Below are 25,912 nucleotides of genomic sequence, written 5' to 3' on the forward strand. Positions count from 1 at the left end.
ATTATATCTCACTTAAAATAACCTTAGAATGGGGGAGGGGAGAAAGCTAAGGATCAGTATTTAGAAAACTAATTATGTATTAGAACATACAGGAAATCTCAGGAATGTCAATATGTAGATACTTATAGCCTTCTTCTCTAACCATAAGATAGCCAAACTGTAAATTAAGAATAAAATTACAGCAAGGGCACCTGGCTGGTTCAGTCAATAGAGCATCTGACTCTTGATCCCAGAGTCGTGAATTCAAGGCCCGTGTTGGGCGTGGAGCCTACTTGAAAAAAAAAAGACTGAAATTATAGCTAAAAAATAAAAATCAATCAGTCAGTCAAACAAACCTATGAATCCAGGCACTGGGAAGTTTTTTAAAAACTCAACTTCCAGGGGCGCCTGAGTGGCTCTGTCAGTTGAGCGTGAGACTTTGGCTTAGGTCATGATCTCATGGCTCATGAGTTCGGGTCCTGCATTGGGCTCTGTGCTGACAGCTCAGAGCCTGAAGCCTACTTCAGATTCTGTCTCCCTATCTCTCTGCCCATGCCCACTCGCGGGCACGCACGCTCTCTCTCTCTCTCTCTCTCTGTCAAATATAAACATTAAAAATAAATTAAAAATAATATAAAACAACCAAGAAAAAACATTCAACTTCCAAATACCTCCTGACTTAAAGAAAAATCCACAACTGAAAGTACAATATTCAGAATTGATTGATAATTACACACTGCATATCAACACTTATGGGAGGGAGCCAAAGCAATATTTAAAAGAGAAAATCGGGGCGCCTGGGTGGCTCAGTCGGTTAAGCGTCCGACTTCGGCTCAGGTCATGATCTCGCGGTCCGTGAGTTCGAGCCCCGTGTCGGGCTTTGTGCTGACAGCTCAGAGCCTGGAGCCCGTTTCAGATTCTGTGTCTCCCTCGCTCTGACCCTCCCCCGTTCATGCTCTGTCTCTCTCTGTCTCAAAAATAAATAAACGTTAAAAAAAAATAAATAAATAAATAAATAAAAATAAAAAAAAAAAAGAGAAAATCAATAGCCTCAAATGTACTTATTAGGGGGAAAAATCAATCTGAAAATAAACTGATGTAAGATAGAACAATAATCACAACAAAAAACCCTGAGAAAAAATAAATATAGTAAGAGGAATTAAAAAAAGAGCAAACAAAAATTAAGTGCATTAAGTTAAATAAACTAAGGATTAATTAGTTGAAGAAATTAATAATATTGATCAATACCCTGAAAATCTCAAAAAGAAAATAAAATACATTAAGAATCAGAAAGGTAAAACACATGGAGATAAAGTTTAAAGACACTGAGGGCAGTATTACACACAATCTCAATAAATTGAAAATTTGGTTGAAATAGACATTTATATAAAAATCTAAATTGCCAAAATCAACTCAAAAAGCCTTATAAAACCTAATTAGGACAGTAAGCCCGTAGAGAATCTAAAAGGCTGTCAAAGTTCTATCCAAAAGAAATACCAGGGCGCAAGGATGACAGGTGCCATCGTAACTTCCTCCAAGGTCTGCAGGTGCCAAGCAACTGGAGTTCTCTAACTTTAGTAAACAGTTGGCACATATATTCAGGTAGTTTTGTACCAAACTCAGACTTAAATCCCTCTTTTGACTAAGGGAGTTAGTAAAATACCTGTATTCAGGTATTTCCTATCATACATACACACAATAACACAGAAAACAATAAACAGATGAATGAACAGATTGAGATGCCACATTTATGATTATGCCAAACTGAAAACCGTCCAACAACTTTCTCTTACTACCTGATAGAAGAGGACAAGTGTCAATTTCTCTAATAATTCAAAATATTGAAAGGAAAGGTAAATTTTTTGCTTTTTCTACTATTTATCTAGTTATTATTAAAAGTTAAAGTCAAGTGGGAATGCAAGCTGGTGCAGCCACTCTGGAAACAGTATGGAGGTTCCTCAAAAAACTAAAATTAAAACTACCCTACGACCCAGCAATTGCACTACTAGGTATTTATCCAAGGGATACAGGTGTGCTGTTTCGAAGGGACACATGCACCCCCATGTTTATAGAAGCACTATCAACAATAGCCAAAGTATGAAGATATATATAGAGAGAGAGAGAGCCAAAGTGTGTGTGTGTGTGTGTGTGTGTGTGTGTGTGTGTATAAAGGCGCCCCTCTTTTGTCCATTTTTAATGTAGTCATTTTCTTAACAATTTGTGAGAGCTCTCTGTATAGCAGAACTGTTAATCCTGTGTTATGTGTCAGTTTTGCCATTGTATATCCATCTTTTTCTTTTATGTGCATACTATTTTCTTATAAAAATCCTAAATTTTTATGTATTCAGGTGTGTCAATCTTCTCCTTTATACTTCTTGGATTTCCTAACTTGCTTAGTTCTGCTCCATCCCCCAAATTGAAGAAAGCACTAGGGCTCTGTAGCGGCTAAAAGCATGGGCTTTGTAGTCATAATACTTTGATTTAAATCTTAATTCACCACTGGGGCACCTGAGTGGATCAGTTGGTTAAGCATCTGACTTCAACTCAGGTCATGATTTCATGGTTCGTGGGTTCGAGCCCCACATCGGGCTTTGCGCGGACAGTGTGGAGCCTGTTTGGGATTCTTGCTCTCTCCTCTCTCTCTCTGTCCCTCCCCTGCTTGTGCTTTTTCTCTCTCAAAATAATTTTTTAAAAAGAGATAATTATCTCTTAAAAAAAAATCTTAATTCACCACTAACCAGTCCTGAATACCTGGCCAAGTTTCTAAATTTCTCAACTACAAAATGGAAATGATGAGAGTACCTACTTCATAAGATAGTTAGGGGAGAAATTAAATTAATATATGTCAAAACCTTAGAGTAGGGGCGCCTGGGTGGCGCAGTCGGTTAGGCGTCCGACTTCAGCCAGGTCACGATCTCGCGGTCCGGGAATTCGAGCCCCGCGTCGGGCTCTGGGCTGATGGCTCGGAGCCTGGAGCCAGTTTCCGATTCTGTGTCTCCCTCTCTCTCTGCCCCTCCCCCGTTCATGCTCTGTCTCTCTCTGTCCCAAAAATAAATAAACGTTGAAAAAAAAAAAATTAAAAAAAAAAAAAAACAACCTTAGAGTAAAACATACAGAATTACTTAAAATGCTTGTGTTTATTATTTTAAGTTGGATCTAGGATTAACAATGGTCTTCAAAGTCTACCATGTACAAAATCACTAAAACAGCTGGTTAGAATATAGCTTGCAGAGCCTCATGCCCAGAGTTTCTGTTTCAGTAGGTCTGCAATAGGGCCTACATTTTTTTAAAAAGACATTTCCAGGTAATGCTGCTGCCACTGGTATAGGCACGTCACTTTCAGAATCACTTATTTAGAATTAAAATAATATTTTTTAATTTCTAAAAAGTTAACATTACAGTATAGGGGATCAACATCTATAGATGTTGATTTCCACTTTTAATCATGTCTCTTTAGTGTACAGATAGTGTATATGGGGGATGTATATACTTTGGTTCCATTCTTGTCTGAAAATACCTTGGCCAGATATGGGATTCTTAAACACACTTTCTTCTCTCAGTGTTGCCAATGTTGACTTATCTTCCCTTTCTGTTCTGTCTACAAGCTTATGATCATCTCTTTTCCTGATATTCAGGAATTTCAACTGGAAATGTAACTTTTGCTTGTTATTCTATCTTTCGACATACAGATTCAAGTCTTTCTACAGCTCAGAGATACAGTCTTCTATTATTTAACTAATTTTTACTTCTCTTTTTTCCTTCTAGAAATCCTTTAATTCATGTATTAGATTTCCAGAGTATGTATTCTATATTACTCACATTTTTACTCATGGATTCTGTTTCTGTGTATTTTTACTTTTTTCATTGTCAAAAAACCGATTAATCACTCATGTACCCAACACTGTTCAAGGCTCTCGCCTCATAGCAGTCAACAAAATCCCCACCCTCACAGAGTATATATTCAGGCAGGAGACCAAAACAGGAAAACAAACATATCACTTAATTTCCAACAGTGACAAGTGCTTGGAGGAAAATTCAGTCTAAGTAAGGGACAGGGGGTAGGGAAGAAGCTCTTAGAAAGAGCAGTTTGCTGTTAAGAAAGGTCTCATCAAAGAGGTGATGACATTTGAACATTTGAATGAAGTGAGGAAGCTTGGAAGAATACCCTTCAGCCATAGGAAAAAATACCAGCTGCTGAAAAAAGCCCTAGGTTAGAAGGGTGCTTGGAGATTACAAAGAACAAGAAAGCCAATGTAGCTGGTGTTAAGAAAATGCTGATAGTGCAAAACAACAGTTCTCAAACTTTTTGGTCTCAGGATTGCTTTAAACTTTTTTTTTTCAAGTTTATGTATTTATTTTTTGAGAGTGAGAGTGAGCAGAGGAGGGGCAGAGACAGAGGGAAAGAGGGAGAATCCCAAGCAGGCCCCATACTGTCAGCGCAGAGCCTGATGTGGGGCTCAAACTCATGAACCGTGAGATCATGACCTGAACCAAAACCAAGAGTCAGATGCTTAACCGATAAGCCCCACCCAGGCACCCCAGGATCACTTTACACTCTTAACAACCAAAAGCTTTGGTTATGTGGGCTATATCTATTAATATTTGCCACACTGGAAAATAAGACTGAGAAATTGTAAAAATATTAATTTAGTAGGAAATCCATCATGTAACACAAATTATTTTTAAAGTCCAAAACAAAAAAGATTTAGTGAGAAGGATGTCAGTGTTTTACATCTTTGCAATTCTTTTTAATGACTAGCTTAATAAAAGATAGCTGGATTCTCATAAGACTTTGCATTAATCTGTAGCAATAAAACACATTAATGAACAACTGGAAACTCTGAAAAATTAACGTATTAGTATTTTTATAAAAAGTTTTTAGGGGCGCCTGGGTGGCGCAGTCGGTTAAGCGTCCGACTTCAGCCAGGTCACAATCTCGCGCTCCGTGAGTTCGAGCCCCGCGTCGGGCTCTGGGCTGATGGCTCAGAGCCTGGAGCCTGTTTCCGATTCTGTGTCTCCCTCTCTCTCTGCCCCTCCCCCGTTCATGCTCTGTCTCTCTCTGTCCCAAAAATAAATAAACGTTAAAAAAAATAAAAAAATAAAAAAAAGTTTTTACAAAATATCGTAATTATTTTATAAAAATAGTTTTGGCCTTGTGGATCCTCCAAAAGAGCCTCGGCGGCCTCTAACTGTCCCTGGACTACATTTTGAGAATCACTAGTTATTTTATTTTATTAATGATATTTTTAATGTTTACTTTTGAGACAGAGAGAGAGAGCAGGGGAGGGACACAGAGAGGAGAGAGAGTATCCAAAGCAGGCTCTGCGCTGACAACACAGAACACCATGTGGGGCTCGAACTCACAAACCATGACCTGAGCTGATGTTGGATGTTTAACCAACTGAGCCACCCAGGCGCCCTGAGAATCACTAGTTTAGAAGATGAAGTGACAGAGGCTGGCAAGAGTCAGATTATATAGATCTTGAAAACCATACAAAGTCTAGGTTCCATTTTAAGTGTGGTTTTGTGAGCAAAGAAATAACATAAATTACGTTTTAAGTGATCACTCCCATTGCCATGTAGAGACCACAACGCAAGGGGGCAAGACCATATATATACAGGTTATTGTTATTGGACAGAGGAAAGTAGCTAAGACTGACATGGTAGCAACGAAAGCAGTGAGAAATGGTATGGTTCAAGATATATTTCAAAAGTAGTGCCAATGGAATTCACTAGAAGATTGGATCCTGGATATGAAGAAAAAAATATCTTACTCGATCTTGTAGAACAAAAATTTGGTTCTTAGCAGTGATTTCTCTTTTTCAGTTTGTCTCTGAAGTTTATGCACTTGGAAATTAGTTCAAGAGAAAATTCTCTTGGATCTATGGCTGAAATATATCATGTATCAGATTACTTTGTATCACTTCCCCTGTTATCACTCTAGTCTAAGTCATCTTCATCCTTTTCCTAGAATCTCTCATGATTTGTTCACTCAACTCACAGATGATTAGAGTAAAAAGAAAACAGGTGGTTATGGATAATGCATTATAAGTATTGTTGAGACATGAAAAAACACATGGAACTCCACTCAGAGCACATTAATCAAACATTATGTCAAAATATAGGTATAGGAGAATACATTTATATGTTTTAAATTAAAATGTGGTGTTAATATTTTAATATCCTTAAAATTTTTCCAGTTAAACTATCTTCAATTAACAACCAACTGCTGGCACTGATTGCATAATATAAGCATCTACTTAAATACCAAGTGTGAACAGCAACATACTTTTCACTTGCTCTTACTACAAATGACAACTCAATTTAGTCGCCTATAAATTCAAAGATCACAGCTATCGAGATAATACACATTAATAATCTATGAAAATTCAAACCTTAAGTTGATAAAAATCTTCAAACGAGAAAGAAGTTTTATGAGATAATTACACAGGTAGTTTCTGTAAAGCTTTCTAGTTGTAAAAAGAACAGAAAGTCTACAGCCCTTTCTGTTTAAAATGTAAGCAAATTTGGGGCCCCTGGGTGGCTCAGTCAGTTGAGTGCCCGACTCTTGGTTTCGGCTCAGGTCACGACCTCACAGTTTCGAGGGGTCGAGCCCCACATTGGGCCCTCCACTAGCAACACGGAACCTGCTCGGCATTCTCTTTTTCCCTCTGTCTCTCTGCCCCTCTCCTGCTCACACGTTATCTCTGTCTCTCTCAAAAAATAAGTAAATAAACTTAAAAAAAAATTTTGAAATGTAAGCAAGCTCTAGATCCAGACCTCTGTGTTGCTCTAGCCAACTTTTGTTGATTTAAAAAAAAAATTTTTTTTTCATGTTTATTCATTTTTGAGAGAGAGACAGAGAGTTAGCAGGGGAGGGGCAGAGATAGAGGGAGACACAGAATCTGAAGCAGGCTCCAGGCTCTGAGCTGTCAGCAGAGCCCGACACAGGGCTTGAACTCACGGACCGTGAGATCATAACCTGAGCCGAAGTCGGACGCTTAACCGACTGAGTCACTCAGGCGCCCCCAATTTTTGTTGATTTTTAATCTCAAATAAGGAATAACAATATTACTTTTTCTTTAATTTTTGTATTTGAGTATAGTTGACACACAATGTTACATTAGTTGCCAAGTGTACAACATAGCCATTTGACAATTTATACATTATGCTATATTCACAAGTGTAGCTACCATCTGTCACCACACTCTTTTTTCTTTCTTTTCAGCACAACTGAACTACCTGCTTCAAAAGAGAATATATAAAAGGATAATTTTCCTATAGCTCTCTGCCATGAAAAGCAAAGCAAAGCAGTCACTTGATCTTCCTAGCTATTTTCTTGTCATCCCTTGGCAAACATTCTGCACTGTGATCTCAAGGAGTCTACCTCTAATATAGTTAAGATTTTAACTGCTAAATTTGGAATCCACCACAAGATGCCCTACTCTGTCCTATCTTATTAGATCCCGTTTAGTCACACTTTATAACACTTCATGTTATCCCCCAGGGCAATTCTGTTTTTCTTCCAGGTTCCTTTATTTACTTCTCCAGTTAGCCATGTGGGATATTTTGAGACCTGACCTTTAAACTATAGTACACATTTTTGCAAGGTTTATAAAAATGTTTTTTAGTATTTCTAGCTATTTAACATTGTTTAAATATTCAGTAAATGTGAGGCACTGTTGGGGTACCAGACATATAAAACTCTGTCCCTATCCTTACAACGTACTTGGAGTTATTTTTATTTCAACTATTCTAAGCCTACATTTTGTTTCAGTTCCCTCTTCTAAAGATGAGTAACCAGGCAATGGATTATTTTGGCTTTCTCTCCTTTCCTAATAAACTATTAGATGTACTCAAATGATGATTATTTAATTATATACTAATTCACCCACAGACCTCTCTGCCCACTAACTAGAACTAAGCTCAATATGCTATGTATATAAAATAAAAAGTTACCATTTTATTGCATGTTCTGTGCCTGTCAGGTTATATACATTGGCTCATTTAATCATTACAATACAGTAATATGTATTCTATCTTACAGATGAGTGGCAAGGTTCATCAAGGTTAAGCAACTTCACACCAAGAAGGACCTGAACTCAGATCTATCTCCCACAGTAATCAGAAATAAAGATGGTATCTTCAATAAAGGCTTCAAACCAAATTCAAGAAATGAGGACCATGTACAGTAGACCTTGGCAATAAAACATTATTTAACCAACATACCCATTATATGCAAAGAAGTACAGGCTTTGGAGACATGGAGATAACCAGACTTTACTTTTTAGGTAAGAGCTTAAAATGAGACATAAGCGATCTTTTAATTCTCTAGAAGACCCCAATTTAAGTCAGGTCCCCACCACAGAGGTTCTTAAGCTTGCTAGTTTCTTTTTTTGTTTTTTAAAGATTTTATTTTTACGTAATCTCTACACCCAACATAGGACTCAAACCTGTAAATGCAAGATCCAGTCGCATGCTCCACCGACCCAGCCAGCCAGGTGCCCCTTAAACTTCCAGGTTTCAGAATCTCTTTATAATCTTAAAAATTATTGAGGACCCCTCATAGCTCTTATTCATGCAGGTTGGAGCTTTCAATGTTTACCATATTAAAAATTATAACCAAGAAATCTGTATATTTAATCATTTAAAAATTACACTAACCTGATTTTTATGAAAAAACAACTACATTTTCCAAAACAAAAATAATGAAAAGAAAAAGTAATATTTTTTATATTTTTTACAGTATCATTAACATCCACCTTAACAGAAGACATCCGGATTTTCATATCATCTTCTACAATTCAATCTGCTACACTATCACACATTATATCACTGAATCCTCATGAGAGAATGAGAGTGAAAGGCAAACAATGTCTTAGTATTATTACAAAAATAGTTTTGAACTCAAGGCCCCTCCAAGGCAATCAACCCTGTACTATTTACTAAGAACCCACAGGCATCCTTTACTATTCCTTCAGAGCACTTTTCAAGATTTATAATTACATTTGTATGCACAGATTCTGTTTACAAGGTCTGTGTTGTCTCTAGACTATAGGTTTCATAGTGACACTCTATTTTTGTACATGAATATATCCACAATGTCTACACAAAGTGCCCAACACATATCTACTGAATTAACATACCATGACATAAAGAAACTACTGTGGTTAAAAGAGGGAAAATGGACAATGTGTGTCTGGAGACAAAGTTGGAAGGCTTCCTCTTTGATCTGGATCCTAATGTTAACTATGTAAGAGTATTCCAGCCACAGTAAACAATCATTAGTGGCATCTAGGTACAAGTTAGGTTCATAATAACTATTGTCATAGTATGGTTTAGCTATAGCATAGGTAAATAAGAGTTTAGGAGGAGATAAAGGTAATAAAGGTAGGCTAAAAAATCTTCACTGAAGTTTGTTTTTTGTTTCAGAGACAAAAGCCGAATGGTCAATATCCATGGTTTCAATTCCTTATACCACTATTTACTGGATGGGCTTGGATATGTTCATTCCAAATCTTATTCTGCTCATATTTCACAAGGCTATGATAATGGTTTTTTGAGATAATAATTTTATGTGTTAACTTGTTTACTGTCATTACTCTAAACTATTATCCTTTCTCCTTGAATTACTACTTACAAAGGTATCTTAACTGTTTTTCCCGTTTCTTTTGCCCTACTCCCACTCCTCTCTGATCCATTCTCCATAATCAGAGTGAATCCCTAAAACACAAATCTGATCACATAACTCTCCCTGCTTAAACCCTTTACTGGCTCCCCAGTGACTCAAAAGTAAAACCTAAACTTCTTAGCACAGATTACAAGATCCTAAATGATTTATCCCAGCCAACCTCTTGCCTTATCAGGCACTATTCTGTCTATCCCTTACTCAATAAACTCAACCACCAATGACCTTCCAGCAGGAAAGCCTTTACCCAACCTATTTTTTCTTGTAAAACTCTGCCCAGTGCTTTTCCAAACAAGCACAGCTTCTCCAGATAGAAGAGATCTTTAGGTCTCGCTTCAGCGAGGCCTTTCTTGATCACTCTCCCCCAGTCTATACTAGACTCACATTCAACTCCACAGTACCTGCTATTTTCTCCTTTGGGCACATACTCACAATTCAGAATTTATGTGTGTAATGTATTTTTTTTAATAATTTGTTTAATGGACATCTCCTGATTATAGAGACCACATCTAAGCCAGCATATACAGTAATTTTTTAAAAATTGCAGTTCTTGGGGCGCCTGGGTGGCGCAGTCGGTTAAGCGTCCGACTTCAGCCAGGTCACGATCTCGCGGTCTGTGAGTTCGAGCCCCGCGTCGGGCTCTGGGCTGATGGCTGGGAGCCTGGAGCCTGTTTCCGATTCTGTGTCTCCCTCTCTCTCTGCCCCTCCCCCGTTCATGCTCTGTCTCTCTCTGTCCCAAAAATAAATAAACGTTGAAAAAAAAAAATTAAAAAAAAAAATTGCAGTTCTTATTGTTATAAATGGCTTTTGATCTGTTTAGACATATATTTTAGATGTTTATTCTGGCAACAATGTTCAGGTTAACTAACAAGCCAGAGAGGCACTAAAGGCCAAGAGTACCATTAAAAGCATGCCACAATTATAGGCAAGAAGTAATGAGAGTCTGAACGACTGTTGATAGATTTAATATCCTCACAATAATCCTGTAAATTAGCAAGAAGGAAGCCAGAGTTGTTTTGAGAGAGCAAATAGCCATTCCAGAAGACAAAGTTTGAAGACTTTTTGTATAATAACGCAGCTGTGAGTTTAGATGACGAGAGAAGTAGGGTGCTGAGAGAAACTGTAATCCCAACTCCACAAAGTAAATCATCACAACTGTAATACCGAAGTGGGTGCAAAAGAAAGCCCTTTATTCAGTGTAATAAAGTCTGGTGGTTGGTTAAGAGAAAAGGTTCGCTAAATCAGGGAATCATAAGCAACGGTAAAACCATAAAGATTTTATTTTACCTTAAAACTGTAACATGAACACTCATTCTCCAAACCTTGATGTAGGGTGAGGAATCTTCCTTTAAATAGAATCCACATCTAATCGGACAGCATATATTTTTTTAAGTTTATTATTTTGAGAGAGAGTATACACATGTGCAAGTTGGGGAGGGGCAGAGACAAAGGGAAAGAGAATATCCCAAGCAGTCTCAGCACTATCAGCATAGAGCCCAATGCAGGGCTCGAATTCACGAACCACAGACCGTGACCTGAGCCAAAGCCAGATGCTTTAACCAACTGAGCCACCCAGGTGCCCTTGACAGCAAATATTTTTTTTTAACAGGAACTATCAGTTAACCTGATGAGTTGGGTAGGTAGAAGTCAGTTAAGAGAACTTAAATTGTTTTCCCCTTTTGAGTTCTATAGTTGAAATGATGCAAACTCTACAGCAGTTGACAATGTGATGGCCGAACACATGATTTACACCTATAAAGGGCAGGCAGGAGACTCTTTATTAGGGCTATAGGCAGACATTATTTAGTCATATATTCATCTAGAAAACTAAGAAAACTTCAGATTTTTCACTTACAGATTTTTCAGATTTACTATTTACAAAGCCACCCTCACTCAGGATTAATAGACAGGTATGTCACACGTGGTTAAGAGGTATGCCAAAGCCCTGGCATTCCACACTGCAGAGCGCTTAACTAAGGGAGGAGTTCTCCCTCTTCTTTGCACATCTGTCTTACTGTGACATGCTACAGCTGAAATATACTGAGTGAAGTGAATGTACGGTTATTATCCAGCTTTACTAAATAAACCTCATAAAATAGACATGAGGCTTGAAAGGAACTCATACCAAAAAATCTCAAACCTCATACTGAAGGTAACACTACTGTTGCTAGAGAAAAAGGCAAAGCTGACACATTGCCTGCTCCTCGCACAAGCTGTTTGGCAGGCACAATACAGGATTAAAACAACGATCTAACCCAGTGGTTCTCAACCAGGGGTGATTCTGCCCCCAGGAGATACTTGGCAGTGTCTTAAGATATTCTGATTGTTAGAACTGAGGGGAGGATACTTGGCACCTAGGGGGTAGAGACCAGGGATGCTGCTTAACGTCCTACAACGGAAAAGACAACATCCCCCTCCCCCCGCCAAGCCAAGAATTATCCAGGCCAAAATGCAGACAGTGTCCAATTTGAGAAATCCTGACCTAATCAGATCTGATAAGAAACTAGTCAGTTTTTAAGAATTATCCAGATTATTCAAAATATAGATTTGTACCCACTATCATTAATGGTGAACCTTGCCATAAGGGTGTAATGGCCTGAGATATTAGCTGCAAAGAAAACCATCACAAGTTGTTTCATTTTTGGCTTAGCTTTTAAAAATTTATTTTCGTACAGCAGTACACACATAATTTACAAATAAAACAGACGTGCAGTGACGTTAATAAACTCAAATTTTACTGGTAAGAGTACAGAATTTTTTAAAGGCTGAAGATTCAGACAATGAAAGCTAATAGATATCAGTACACTGACATAAGCAGAGTTTATCAAAATTCTAACTTAAACTCCTAGGTAAAAGGACACAACTAAGTAAAGAAATGTTTTATTCTCTAGCACAAGCAAACTCAGAGTACTAAACAGATTCAAGATAATAATCCAGGCTGAAAAACATCAGTAGAAAGCCAGTGAAGGTGCCAAAAGGTGTAACATGAGCTATCAATTGTGGTTAACAAACTCGCAAAAAGTGTAACTGATTGTGATACAACAGTAAGTGGGGAGGCTCCAAGAGCAAGGTGGTTAAGAGCCTCTGGAGTCACAAGGTCTGTGTCCAAATCCCCAGATCTTCTACTTAGGCAATGTATCCCTAGGCAAGTTGCATAACTTTTCTAAACCTACTTCTTCATCTACAAAATGGGGATTACAGTGTCTAATTCTTACAACTCTTGTAAAAATTTATGGTACAGAATAGTAGAGCACAAGCTTTAAAATCAGAAAGAATTTCAGCCGACACTTATTTGCTCTATAATCTTGGGCAAAGTATTTACCCTCCAAGTGTCAGTTTCTTCATCTATAAAATATCTATTTATAGTAAAGTAAATTTTATTATAGACGTATGTAGAGAAGAGTTTATAAAATATATCTACAGTTTAAAGTATAACGGTAAAGTTAAGAAACAGCATTGCCAGTACCTTAAAACCTTCCCACACGTCCCTCCTCAATTCCATCCACTGTTTGCCATCCCTGGGGTAAACACATCACTCTTCACTTTTGTGATAATTATTTTTTTTTTTAATTTTTTTAAACATTTATTTATTTTTGAGAGACAGAGAGAGCACAAGCAGGGGAGGAGCAGAGAGAGAGGGAGACACAGAATCCAAAGCAGGCTCTCGGCTCTGAGCTGCCAGCACAGAGCCTGACACGCGGCTTGAACTCGTGGACCCGAGCCGAAGTGGGCCACTCAACCAACTGAGCCACCCAGGCACCCCTGTGATAATTATTCTCTTGATTTTCCTTTAATTCTGTACTTCTGTTTGCATTCCTGAACAATATAGTTAACCCCATGTTTGGAACTTTTTATAAATAGCATCACGTTGCATTGAATTTTTTTGTGACTTATCTAATGTTTGACTAATATTAAGTTTATGGGACCACACATATTGGTGCAGGAGCTGTGAGTTTTTTTCCTGGTCCATTTAAACTAAGTTTTTATCAAACTGGTAAGAACAAATTTTAGCCATAAGACCGAGAAGCGATAAACTAAGTTTTTATTCCATAAGTGAATATACCATAATTTACCTATCTAATCCACTGCTGATGGACATTTGAATTTTTTTCTTTGTAGTTTGGAGTTAAAATAAATAATAGTGCTATGAACAGTCTTATATTCATACGCTGCCTATTCCCCATATTCACAAATTTCTCTAGGGCAATGGTTGGTTCTCAAATTATGATTCTTGGACTAGCAGCACCAACATCACCTGGGAACTTGTTAGACACACAACCTGTCAGGCTCCACCCCATTCCTACTGAATCAGAAACTTTGAGGGTGGGGCCCAGCAGTCTGTTTTAACAATCCCTCAGGGGATTTTGATGCACAATCAAGTTCGACAACCACCAGTCTAGGTTAAATGCCCAGGAGTGGTACTGCAGGTTGTACAACACACTATTATTTTCCAAAGTGGTTCTTCTAATTTATACTCCCACCAGCAGTGGAAGAGCATATCCCTCACCAATGCTGGGTGCTGTTCAAATGTTTCGTTTCTGCCAATTTAGTTTGTATAAAATGGACTCCTATGGTTTTCATTTCTATTCCTAATTGTTGATGAGGTTAATGACCTTTGCATATGTTTATTGGTCTTTTTTTTTTTTTTTTAACTCAAATGCCTGCTTTTTCTATTTGGTGTTCTGTCTTTGTCCTAGTGATTCATACCTGTTCTTTTTAATGTTTATTTTTGAGACAGAAAGAGAGAGAGGGCACGCATACACATGTACACAGGAATAAGCGGGGGCAGGGGCAGAAAGAAAGAGGGAGACAGAATCTGAAGCAGGCTCCAGGCTCTGAACTGTCAGCACAGAGCCGGACATGAGGCTTGAACCCACAAACCATGAGATCATGACCTGAGCCAAAGTCAGACGCTTAACCCCCAGGAGCCCCTGTGATTCATACTTCTTTACATATACACTTTGTACTAGTTGTCCATTCATTGTGATAGGTTACAAGATTAAGTTATTTGTGGCCTACATGCTGTGAACTCTCTCTCACTCTCTCCTGGATCTTTCACTCTGGAAAAAGCCAGTTGCCATTCCGTGAGGTAAGTCCTGTAAAGAGGCCCAAGTGGCTGAATTTGGAAGTGGATCTTCTGAGGCCCCTGCCACAACCCATGGGGAAGCACAAAAGGACATCTTCTCTCAGTCCAACCTTGAGATAACTACAGGCCAGGCTGACACTTGACTTCAACCTCATGAGAGACCATGAGCCAGTCACCCAGCTAAGCTGCTCTCAGATTTCTGACCCACAGAAACTGTAAAATAAATGTTTACTGTTTTCAGCTGCTAAATTTTGGGATAACTTATTACACAGCAATAGGTAACTAATACACGTACATTACAAATATCTACTATTCTGCACTTTGGTCTTTTCAGTCTCTTAAAGGGGTCTTAATAAATCGAAGTTCCTATTTTTAGTGTAGTCAAATTTATCAATTTTTTAAAAAATGTTTATTTATTTTGAGAGAGAGAAAGAGAGAGCACATGCAAGCAGGGGAGGAGCAGAGAGAATCCCACGCAGGCTCGGCACAGAGCCCAACGCAGAGCTCAATCTCATGGAGATCATGACCTAAGGGGAAATCAAGAGTTGGATGTTTAACCTACTGAGCCACCCAGGCATCCCAAATTTGTCAATTTTTATGATGTTTTCAGTCTTCAGAAATCATTCCCTGCTTTGAGCTCATAAAAGTATGCTGCTTTTTAGAAAAAGCTGAGTTTGTCTTTTTGTATTTAACCTTCAATCTACCAGGAATTGATTTCTGTGCACAGTAGGAGGGGGTTCAACTTTATTTAACAGGGTAAGCAAGGGGCCGCTGGGTGACCCAGTTGGTGAGGCATCAACTTTTGGTTTCGGCTCAGGTCATGATCTCATGGTTCATGAGAGCAAGCCCCGTTTTGGGCTCTGTGCTAACAGTACTGAACCTGCTTGGGATTCTCTCTCTCCCTCTCTCTCTCTCTGCTCCTCTCCCATGTGCATGCACTCTCTCTCAAAATAAATAAATAAACATTAAAAAAATAATATTACAGGGGCGCCTGGGTGGCTCGGTTGGTTGAACATCCGACTTTGGCTCAGGTCATGATTTCAGCTCGTGGGTTCGAGCCCTACATTCGAGCCTGCTTCACATTCTGTGTCTCCCTTTTTCTCTGCTCTTCCCCTGCTCACACTCTTTCAACAATAAATAAATGTTAAAAAAATAATAAATAATAATAATAATAATAATACAGTAAGCAAGTGTTCCAAACAAGTGTATCCTTTCCCAACTAATTTAGCAGCATGTATTCACCCATGCACTTCCATACAGGCATATAAAATTCATTAGCAACCTCTACCTACTTAAGTTCACCTGTCATTTTGTTATTCATCTTGCCTTTTCTTTTGTAAGTTCTCCAGACACCTGACACACAGGCTAGGCCTCGAAACCTATGCGTGTGGGACCCTCAAAGTCACCCTCCCTCGCTAACTCCCCAAGGTCGCATAATTGCTTGATACATCATTCAGCAGCAGAACCTTCCTCCCTTTCTAACAAGGCTGTAATCCAATTGACATTCTTAAGGATCTATTTAAGGTAAAACCTGCCTACTTCTGGCATCCTACAGTTAAAAGAAATTAAAACTAATAAAATGTAAAGAAAAATCTTACACAACCAGGAAAAATTTTAAATATAAAAACCATGTAATAAAATTACAGTGATAAGTTTGTTGGTAGTCCTGGCACTCACCTGATATTTCATGAAGTGGTTTATTTAAAAACCTCAGATATCACCAGAAGTGAATCTGAATGTGATTTGGGTAGGAGACATGTCTCGTGTTCACTAAGGTAATAACAAGGGTCTCACATGTAGCAAGCATTCAAATTTGTTGACTGAAAAAACAGATTAAGGAAGTCTTTTCTTACTGTTCTTTAATAGTAACTTGTCAATTCTTGCCTCTTTTTACTTCCAGAGAAACTGTTAATCAAGTTGTCAAGTTCCACAGAAAAACCTACAGGCATTTGGATTTAAATACATCTACTAGTCAATGTGCAAAAAACTGACATCTTTACCATACTCAGTCTTCAACTCATTCTCAGTACACAGTATGTACCTCCATTTATTAAGGTCTTCTTTTATGTGTCTAAATAAAGCGTAATTATCCTTCTTTAAAAAGGTTTGTACATCTTAAATATTTAAAATTCACTTCATCTCCTTTAGGAAATCTTTCATCCTCCCTCCCTTAAACCCATGTTGCATTATGTGCTCCTCTTCTGTGATTTCTCTGCACCTGGAGCACACTCTGCACATAGTACACTGTCCTTAATTCTTGATTTATTTGGTCCTACCACTAGACTGTAACCTCCTTGAGGACAGAGATAATCATGTCTCTATCAAAGCACCTAGCTAACACACAACCAGCACAGAGGAGTTCAGTATTTATTCTTAAACTTTAAGCCAATGAATGAATAAATGTAATCAGTGAATGTAAAGTACAAACTATTTTATAAGGAAAAGGACTACCATTTATGTGTACCTTGTATGTGTTGGGCACAATGCTACACTGAATGCTTACATGCTATATCAAATTCTAAAAGTAAATCATCCTTTTGACACATATTTTATAAAAGCCTAGTATTAGTATCACATGATGTACTAGGCATTAGAAATACTGTAGTGATAGTCCTTACTGACCGGGAGGTCAGAGTCTCATAAACCTCAGTAAGAACAGCAGCTGTCTTCATTTGTGTGGGCTGTTGTAAAAATAATACCATGTGGGTGTGTGGATGACTCAGTTGGTTAAACGTTCTACTCTTGATTTTGGCTCAGGTCATAATCTCATGGTCATGAGATGGAGCCTCATGTCAGGCTCCGCACCGGGTATAGAGCCTGCTTAAGCTTTCTCTTCCCCTCTCCATCTGTCCCTCCCCTGCTCATGCCCCTTCTCTCTCTCAAAAACAAAACAAAAAACTGGGTGGCTTACAAACAAAAGAATTTTGTCACAGTTCTGGAAACTGGCAAGTCCAAGATCAAGGTGCCAGCAGATATGGTGTCTGGACCCATTTTGTGGTTCACAGACGGTGTTTCTAGCTGTAATCTTATATGCAGGAAGGGAGGAGTTGGCTCTTTGAGGTCTCGTATAAGAGCACACAAATCCCAATCATGAGGGCTTTGCTGACTGCACAGGAAAAATAAGGAGACAGGAGAAATGAAAGATGCTCTGGGGTTTCAAGAATAAACTATAATAAGTAGAGAATATTACAAGAGGGGAAGAAGTAATTTAAAGGGAAAGAGAACTGATTCAGTTTAGGACTTGCTGACTTCGTGATGTCAGTGAGACATTAAAACATAAAATACTCAAGACACCACTGGAAATGCAGGACTGATACACTAAATCAGAGGGTAACTTGATTGTTAAGGTTACAGAGTAGCCTCGGAAAGAATACATTTAGTTGTGCAGTAAGAAATGAAAGACGGACTTTCAAGAGGTTAGGTTTAAGTGAGTACTAACACAGCCAGTGACCAGAAAGAAAAACAAATGCTCAAGGGGGTACCAGAGTCGGGGAAGGTATTTTTGGTTTTGGATAGGATGACCTGGATACAAGAGAAAGCACAGAGCAAGTAACCAGTGTCAAAGAAACGTCTAAAGGAGGGTGTATGTGCCTATCAAATAGTGAGAGGGTGGGGACGTGAGATAAAAGAGACAGCTTGTCCTGTGCTTTTCCAAAGGACTAAACTAGGATGATGTTACAACTTAGAGACAAAAGTTCAAGAAGGTATATTTGAGATTCACATTATTAGATATCTTTATTAACAATAAAGATATTTAGGGAGCCTGGGTGGCCTAGTCAGTTGAGTGTCCAACTCTTCATTTTGGCTCAGGTCATGATCCCAGAGTCATGGGATTGAACCCCATGTTGAGCTCCACACTGAGCGTGGAGCCTGCTTAAGATTCTCTCTCTTTCCCTCTGCCCCTCTTCCCTATTAATTCGCTCTCTCTTTAAAAATAAAAATAATAATAAAGATGTTTAACAAAGGAAAAAACTGCCTTACTATTATGGATATTCAATTGAATGCTTAATCATTTGTCAGGGATGCTAAAGAACAAATTTTGTATTATATGAGAGTTAAGCCTAGGTTCCATCTGATACTAAATTCTCACCTTTCTCATATTAAGCAGTAACTTCCGTTCCCTCTCCTCCCAGCCCCTGTTAAGCTCTATTCTACTTCCTGTCTCTATGTATTTGCCTCTTCTAGATATTTTATATAATGACACAATAGTTGCCCTTTTGTGTCTGGCTTATTTCACTTAACATAAGGTTTCCACATGTTATATCATGTATCAGAACTTCTTTCCTTTTTCAAAAATTTTATTTTAAGTGGGCTCCCTGCCCAACTTGGGGCTTGAACTCACAACCCAGAGATCAAGAGGAGCATGCTCTACCGACTGAGCCAGCCAGACACCCCAGAACATCTTTCCTTTTTATGACTAATATTCCATCGTATGTATATACTACATTTTATCTATTCATCTGTCGATGGACACTTAGGATGTTTCCACCTTTTGTTTATCATAAATACTGCTGCAATGAACATCAGTGTACGAGTATCTATTCAAGTTTGTTTTCAATTCTTATGGGTATATACACTTGGAGGTGGAATTGTTGGGTCATATGGTAATTTTATGTTTAGATTCTTGAGAAAACTCCACTAAGAATTACATAACACAAAGTCACAATGGATACCAATTCATGCCCATTAGGATAGCTAAAATCCAAAAAAAGGAAGAAAAAGAACAATAACAAGTGTTGGCAAGGATGTGAAGAAACTGGAATCCTCATGATCGCTGGAGGGAATGTAGATGGAATACTCGTGAGAAAACAGTTTGGCAGTTATTTTGATATATGTCACTTTTGATATATGTACTTTGAAAACATATCTTAGTGAAATAAGGTACAGAATGACAAATATTATACCATTTCACTTATTCAATGTACCTAAGAATAGGCAAATTCATAAAGACAGAAAGTAGAATAAAAATTACCAGGGGTTGGGAAAAGGAGAAAGAAGGAATTATTTTTTAATGGGTAGAGTTTTTGCAGGAGAGGTCAAAAAAATTAGGGATACAGATAGTAGTAATGGTTATGCAACATTCTGAATGTATTTAATGCCACTGAATTATACACTTAATAAATGGTTAAAACATGAATATAGTTTACCACAATGTTTTAAATTTTTTTTTTAAATGCCAAATGATTCCTTGAGCCAATAAAAATTTATTTATCAGGACCCAATGCAGAAAAGAAAATGATATATATCACATATTTAAACCAGAAAGGTATTTAATACAAGGACTAAGATGGGGGTACCTGGGCGGCTCAGCTGGCTAAGCATCAGACTTTGGCTCAGGTCATGATTTCACGGCTTGTGGGTTCGAGCCCCTAGTCAGGCTCTGTGCTGACAGCTCAATGCCTGGAGCCTGTTTCAGATTCTGTGTCTCCCTCTCTCTCTCTCTTTGTCCCTTCCCTGCTTTATTTATTTTTCAGAGAGACTGAGCACAAGCAAGGGAGGGGTAGAAAGAAAGGGCAACACAGAATCCGAAGCAGACTCCAGGCTCTGAGCTGTCAGCACAGAGCCCGACATGGGGCTTGAACCCACAAGCCGTGAGATCATGACCTGAGCTGAAGTCAGATGTCCAACCAACTGAGCCACCCAGGCGCCCTGAAAAAAAAAAAAAAAAAAAAAATTTTTTTTTTTTTTTGATTCTCAAAATTTTATTGCCTGTCACAAAACGTACTTGTGCAACACCATGGGAGTGTCTCAGGATCACACCGATTTGTGAGGGAGACAGGCCCTTCTTGGCCAGTTTGTAGATCTGCTCCTTCACGTCGTCGGACATCAACTTCAGCCAGGTGGGCACGCTGCGGCAGTAAGGCAGAGCCGACTGGGACTGGCCCTTCCCGGGAGCGTGTATGCGACCCATGATGGCGGCGGTAAGAAAAAACTTTTTTAAATACAAGGACTAAGATGGTTATCATTCAAAATGTGTAAGGATTAAGAATCAGGAGTAGCTACTGGAATGAGGAGATAAAGGCTACATTGCAAACCAGAGGTCTAAAAGCTACTGCCACTCCTGCCTGGAGTGGTATTAAACTGGTATTAAACACTGGAATCTCGGTCCAGACACCTCAACTGCTTCTATTCATTTAAATCCCACAACTGTGCTAACCACCCAAAGCAGCGGCAAAAACAAGTTTCCTTGTCCTCTTTGCCTTCCAAATTTTGGGAATTCATCCAGTGGAGAGAACCTAAGCTGCATCCACATTTGATGGAAGGAAGTTCAGGAAGTGCACTGTATTTCATCACTCGTAAGATTAAAACAGTGAAAACTGAGTGCATTTATTTTACAGTCAATAGCATATCATGGTTATCTGGCAATATTTTATTTTAGAAATATAAAGTAATGGTGAATCTTAGAATTCATGGCATCTTAAATTTAACAAAAAATGTTAATTTTCACTAATTCTAAAAGCTCTCTAAATAAAAATATGTTTTCATATTGTCTTCTAAAAGCTTTATATTTTTGCATTTCACACCCAGACATTTAATGTAGCCAGAATTTGTGATCACTGTGAGGTTAAGGTCCAAATTAATTTTTCCAGCCATTTATTGAAAAGGGCACACTTCTCACTGATTACCCAGCATGTATCTGTCATATATTAAGTAACCTATATCTGTCATTCATCAAGTAACCCATAATTATAGACCTTCTTCTGTTCCACTGGTCCATGCATCTATCACTAGACTACTTATGACAATGTCTTAATTATTATTCTTTACAGTAAGTCTCAATAACTGGTAAAGTAAATCCTCCCCTACTGTCCTCTTTGAGAACATCTTAACTACTTCGGCCCTTCATTTGTTTTCCAGAGAATTTCAGAATCTGCTTTTTAAGTTCCACCTAAACAACAAAACCAAAAAAAAAAAAAAAAAAAAAAAAATTAAAAAACAACTAATGCTTTGATTGGAATTATATTAAATATCTGTAACTATAAAATACTGATAGAATTATATCTACATAATATTGAGTGTTTCAATCCATGTACATGGTATTTTGCCCCATTAGGTCTTCTTTAATTTACTTCAACAAGGCTCTTTACTCTTCATTTTACCTCATACCTCAGACCTTTACCTGGAATTTTCTGCCTGAAGTACATCCTTCATAATTTCCTTTATAAAGGACTGATGCAGTTTGTTAAACTAAACTTTTATTTTACCCTCATCCTTAAGAGTTACTTTTGCTAAGTGTAGAATTTATAAATATAAATTAGCAATTATTTTGAAAATACATATGCTGTTCTGTTGAGAAGTTAGCAGTCAGTCAATAGCTGCTCCTTTGAAAGAAATCTTTTTTTTCCTCCGGCTGATCTTAAGATTTTTCTCTTTGTATTTGGGTTTATGCCATTTCACTGATTTGCCTGGGTGCAAATTTCTTTTCACTTTTACTACTTGAAATTTACTGAGCTTCTGAAAGTCTATCAACTGGTTTCTCATTAAAACTGGAAAATGTGCAGTCAGAAATATCTTTTCAAATATTACCTCTGCATCATTCTCTCTTTCCTCTCTTTTTGGAGCTCTGATTAAATTTTCTTCCTCATCATGTAAGCTTCCTTCTTCCTCATCATGTAAGCTCTCTTCAATATTTTCACTGTTTTCACTCTCTAGTAGTGCAGCTGGGAAAGTTTCTCCCACCTTATCCTCCAGGTAACTAATTCTTCTTCAGTTAGGTACGATATGTTCAATCTCTCCCTTAGGTATATTTGGCATAGTTTCATTTCTGCATTTTCCGTGTGTGTATGTGTGTGTGTGTGTTCAAGTCTACTAAGTGTCATAGTCTCTTGTTCTCTGCTTGTCTTCAAATATGTCTTTCATTCTCGGGGTACCTGGGTGGCTCAGTTGGTTGAGGGTCCGACTTCGGCTCAGCTCATGATCTCAGTTCGTGAGTTCAAGCCCCACATCAGGCTCTCTGTGGACAGCTTGGAGCCTGGAGACTGCTTCAAGTTCTGTGTCTCCCTCTCTCTCTGCCCCTCCCCACTCACACTCTGTGTCTGTCTCTCAAAAACGAATAAGTATTTTTAAAAAAATTAAAAATATATATGTCTTTCATTAAGAAACAGCAATTGTTTTAAATCCATCTGATATTTGAGAATTATGTGGATCTGTTTCTTATTCACAGTGCCATTTCCAAGTAGGTTACATATTTTTTTAAAAACTTATTTTGAGGTATATGTATATAAAGCAAACTACACAGTTGTCAATTATATCTCAATAAAAAAACTACACAAATCTTAAATTATATTGCTTAAAGAATTTTACATACATATATCATGTAATTTTATGTGTGGGTGTGTATATTTTTACTATGCTTGGTTACTTGTGATAGTGTACTATTAACTGCTCTTGAAAAATTATTGGTGGCAATCCTCTTCAGAATGAAGGGCCTCTCTCCAACGATAATTTGCCTTTCCTTCTGCCAAGCCTTCTGAGTACTACCAGTCTGAAACCAGGAACTAAGATAAATGGCTTGAGGGTCCCTGGACCACCCAGGCAAGAGAAATCTAAACTGCTAATTAGTGTGAGAGCTAAAACTGTGGTCACAACTTGAAGGATTTATTTTTCTTAATTTCTTTTCTCTTCCCCTGCTCCAATCAAATCCACAATCCCCTAGATATGGGAATGGGTAGACAGTCTAGTTCTGTTTCACTCTTAACCTAATGATGGAGTCCTTGGGATATCATCTTAAAAGGGAGTTATTCTTCTTTTTGACTGTCACTTTGGAAGAACTCCAGGCTTTGACTTCGAACTTCTTCATCCCATGAAGTACCCCAAAACCAAAGCTCAAATCTGAATAGGTTGGCAATTGCCCTTAGAGCAAAAGCTACTTCATTCTCCACTTTATTTTTTGGGGTTCCTATTTTTTTCCTAGTATTTGGCCTTGTAGCTCTCTACTAGCTCTTCAGCTCTTTAATTCCTAAAAAAAATGTTGAAATATTGTTTCCAAGTTTTTAGTTGTTTTCATCAAAAGGGCTGGTCTGAAATAACCCAATCCACCATTAATGAAAACAGAAATCAATTTCCTCCTTTTATGACCACTATTTTGTAACACCCCCTGTACTATCCTAAAATTAAATTCAGAGATAGCCTAAGTGAAATTTTAAAAGTCAACAATACTCTAATTGTATTTTCAAGCATATGAAAGAAATAAATTTGTAATATTACAAAATGTGCAGGCAATTATTAAAATAAACATAATGAGAGTATCTGATGCTTAGATCTATATGGAGAATCACTCCAACTGTGGTGGTTACAACTGTAGACTGAAAGGAAAAGTATCTGAGTCACCCAATACTGTGCAGGTGGCACTGCTATCAATCATGTGATTTTCTGAAGTAGTGAACTCCCGATAAAGTTCTGATCAAAATTTTTAATATTCAGGGGCGCCTGGGTGGCTCAGTCAGCTGACTGTCTAACTTTGGCTCAGGTCATGATCTCAGGGTTCATGAATTTGAGCCCCGCATCAGGTTCTCTACTGTCAGTGCAGAGCCTGCTTCAGATCCTGTCTCCCTCTCTCTCTGCCCCTCCCATGTTCTCTCTCTCTCAAAAATAAACTTAAAAAAATTTTTAACATTGCTCCGATTTATGTGGTAACTAAATTCTTGAAACTTTTGGTGTATATTAATACAATGCCTCATACCTAAAACAAAGTTAGTTTCTAAGCTCAGATTATCATTACCACTTTTTCACCTACAACGTCCAACAACAACCATTCAAAGTCATGTAGTAACTCAAACAGTTCTTAAACGTGCAGACTGTCCTGAACACTGTGAGAGGGCTGACTTTCCCTCTCCTTGCTCATTAAAGGCTAATACCACCCTCTTCCCCGACGTTTGAAAAACCAAAATACCTCCAACTATTTCAAAACTGCCCTCTGGGGAAGAAGTGCGCACACTCAGACCCACGGTCTATGGAAGACATAGAGATGTGCGACCAAGCTCCCCCTTCATGGAAGGAACTGCTGACCAGCTATGAGAACAGCCAGAAGACAGAGCTTCCAAATGTCACCTCCCTCAAAGTCCGCTTCAACTTCGGGCCACATCCAGTGACCAAGCAAGGAGGGGTACAAAGGCCCAGCCATTTAGCTCAACTCCCTCTGACAGGCAATCCTCACTCCGGAGCCCCGCGCTAAAATAAAAGGCAAGGAAGGGTTTTATGAGGCCCGCATCCCAATACAACTTCATCCTGTGCCCAGTCTTCCTTTCACGGGTGTTAATTCCTAATAAATACCGCACACTACACACTACAGTGTCTCAGTATCTACTGTCAATGAATGCAACCTTCAACAGTGACAGGAACAACACCTTACAGCTTTTGTCTCTAAATATTTAATGTTTGACCTCTTCCCATCTGAAATCCACCGTACAAACCCTTATCAATTCAATCATCCTGAAACACTGCTTTTATCATTTTAAATCCCCACTTTCGTCCCGCTGCATATAATATAAAGTTAAAAAATTTTCCATTTGTAACTATGCAGTCCTGCCTAATGTAGCCAAATTTTATTTCATGCAATTCACTCAACTATTATCATGGTGATCCTGTTCCTTAAACAAAACTACCATATGTATTTCTAACTCTAGTTCTTTGCAAAGTCTAAACCCACCACCTATTACATCTTTTTTTCCTTCCTTCTTCCTGCCTAGGTTAAACACTAACTTCCATCAAGACCTCATTAGCCTATAATAACCTTCCATTTCTGAACTCCTCCATCATCCACTCTGGCACTTAATCACATACTGCCATGTGCATGCCCTGTTTCCTCCAACAAGAGTGTTCTCTTTTAGAAGCGTTTTTTCCCCTCCAAGTGAAATCTCAAGCACAATTCCAATACAGTAACTTACAAAGTGGAGCTACTTTGGTTGAAGCGGAAATTGCCTCCCTACCCTCCACAAGCCCACTAAACCTCTTCCTTGCCGCTCCTGAACCCTCAGAAATTCCTTGAGGTAACCTCCCAGTACCCAGTTTTTCAGTCCAAAAGAGAAAAACAACAGCAACACAACAACAAAAACCCTAGCTTCACAGGATGGAAGAACTTACCGCTGCATAAATCAACGTAATCTAAAAACAAACTGGAAAGCTAAGGTTAAGAATGGAAGTAGAGAAGAAAACTGCCA

General features: G+C 38.3%; 1 protein-coding gene and 1 long non-coding RNA gene across 5 annotated transcripts in view; both read right to left on the bottom strand.

Annotated features, from left to right (window-relative positions):
* BRAF (B-Raf proto-oncogene, serine/threonine kinase) overlaps nt 1-25,912 on the bottom strand; it is a 173,002-nt gene that overhangs the window by 128,812 nt on the left and 18,278 nt on the right. The window lies entirely within an intron of this gene.
* LOC122488406 lies at nt 547-24,238 on the bottom strand. The gene is made up of 3 exons (XR_006298607.1): nt 20,470-24,238; nt 8,082-8,091; nt 547-558 (listed from the first exon to the last, which is right to left on the bottom strand). It is a non-coding gene; the product is annotated as an uncharacterized LOC122488406 (long non-coding RNA).

Source organism: Prionailurus bengalensis, chromosome A2 (genome assembly GCF_016509475.1).
Source record: "Prionailurus bengalensis isolate Pbe53 chromosome A2, Fcat_Pben_1.1_paternal_pri, whole genome shotgun sequence".
NCBI lineage: Eukaryota > Metazoa > Chordata > Mammalia > Carnivora > Felidae > Prionailurus > Prionailurus bengalensis.